This window comes from Chrysochloris asiatica, unplaced genomic scaffold (assembly GCF_000296735.1).
Source record: "Chrysochloris asiatica unplaced genomic scaffold, ChrAsi1.0 scaffold00271, whole genome shotgun sequence".
Classification (NCBI taxonomy): domain Eukaryota; kingdom Metazoa; phylum Chordata; class Mammalia; order Afrosoricida; family Chrysochloridae; genus Chrysochloris; species Chrysochloris asiatica.
This window is the reverse complement of record NW_006408789.1, coordinates 2,826,248-2,827,914: the sequence shown is the minus strand read 5'-3', so window position 1 is coordinate 2,827,914 and position 1,667 is coordinate 2,826,248. Positions and strand designations below refer to the sequence as shown.

Below are 1,667 nucleotides of genomic sequence, written 5' to 3'. Positions count from 1 at the left end.
AATGACCAGAAGCTAAAATTTCCAAATTCAAGAACTATTTTTTTAAAAAGCTACTTGAATAAATAAAGTTTTAGGGATATAAATTGAGTAGACCAATAGCTGTAATAATAATCAAAGATGATTTAGTTACTAATATATTTAGAAGCATTTTGTTGTTGTTGTTGTTAAATGCCATCGCAAGTCATTTCCAAATCTTAACAACCCTGTATAGGGTTTTCAAGGAGCAGCTGGTGGGTTTGAACTGCTGACCTTGCATATCGAGGCATATACTATGTTAAATTAAGGAGCCCTGGTAGTGTAGTGGATTACAAGTTGGGGTGCTAACCACAAGGTCATCAGTTCAAATCTACCAGCTGCTCCTCGGGAGAACGATGAGGCTCCCATAAAGGTTGACAGCCTCAGAAACCCTACGCAGGTCACTGTGAGTTGGAATTGACTCGGTGGTATACAACCATTACTTTGTTAAGTTATGTATTAAATGCTACCTTTTCACCACAGTTTGCATGTCATGAGACATTCTTACCCATTCTTTACATGCTTCTTGATCAGGGATCTTGTCATCTCTAAAATCACCTTTAAGTCACCTGATCAATTCCAGATGACATCATCATTGTTTCCTTTAAGTCATTTGAGTTGCAGTCCTTTAAAAGTCCTCTCCTAATGGCCCCTATAAAGTATATCTCAGGTTACAATGATATACTATTAAAATACGTATTTAAAATGCTGTATTCGATTGTGGTGTTGGTTTCCTTTTGGTTCTGTCATTATGCATTCTCTATCTGTAATTTCCATCACGTAATCTCCTTCTTATTGCTTTAAAAAGAAAACCAACCGTAGGTGTTGAGTTAATTCTGAATTGTGGCAACCCCATATGTCTTTAAAAGTGATCTTTAAAAGACATGTTGATAATTGTTGTTGTTATGTGCCATTGAGTCGGTTCCAACCCATAGTGACCCTGTATAAGGTTTCCAAGGAATGGCTGGTGAGCTTGAACCACCGACCTTGAGGTTCAAACCAACAGTGCAGTCCAGCACATTAACCCACAGTGCCACACAAGGACTCTGTGTCTTAATACTCAGCATGACATTTATGGTATCTTAGTTCCAGGAATAATTGCTAAGTCTGTGTACATGTAGTCACCTGATTTTTACTGATTTTATTAAGTAGCATCAAAGCCATAATGATTGAGATATTTTTGGCTAATATGTCCCCGTCACACAGTACTTGATTTTTCAAAATACACTAATTCAGAGAAAATGCCCCCACAATAGAGAGGCTATCTAAAGAATCAAATATAAGCCTTCTCTCTTTCTTCGAAATAGAGTTTGTCATGTAGAGAGGAAGTTCATATCACTTTGGCCAACTTTAGTAGTACCTGACCCGCGTGGTCTCTTGTGTCTCAGTGTCAGGCTTATAAACCTCTTTGTACTCCCCATTCATCCCAATTCTGAAATTGACATGCTAATATTTTATTAACTAGACTGGATTTCTGAATAATTATATACTATCTTAGGTTTCTGCTGAATGAATCTTGAGATTATTTACATGAAACACATAATGTTTTCCTCTTTGTTAAAATGGGCCATATTATGGAGTTATAGATTTTCTACTATCTCTGGTAGCGTAGTGGTTACAAGTCAGGCTGCCTACCTTAAGGTCAGCAGTTC

General features: G+C 37.1%; 1 protein-coding gene across 1 annotated transcript in view; it reads left to right on the top strand.

Moving 5' to 3' along the window:
• The window catches only part of SYNE1 (spectrin repeat containing, nuclear envelope 1), a 554,350-nt gene that overhangs the window by 71,462 nt on the left and 481,221 nt on the right, over nt 1–1,667 (top strand). The window lies entirely within an intron of this gene.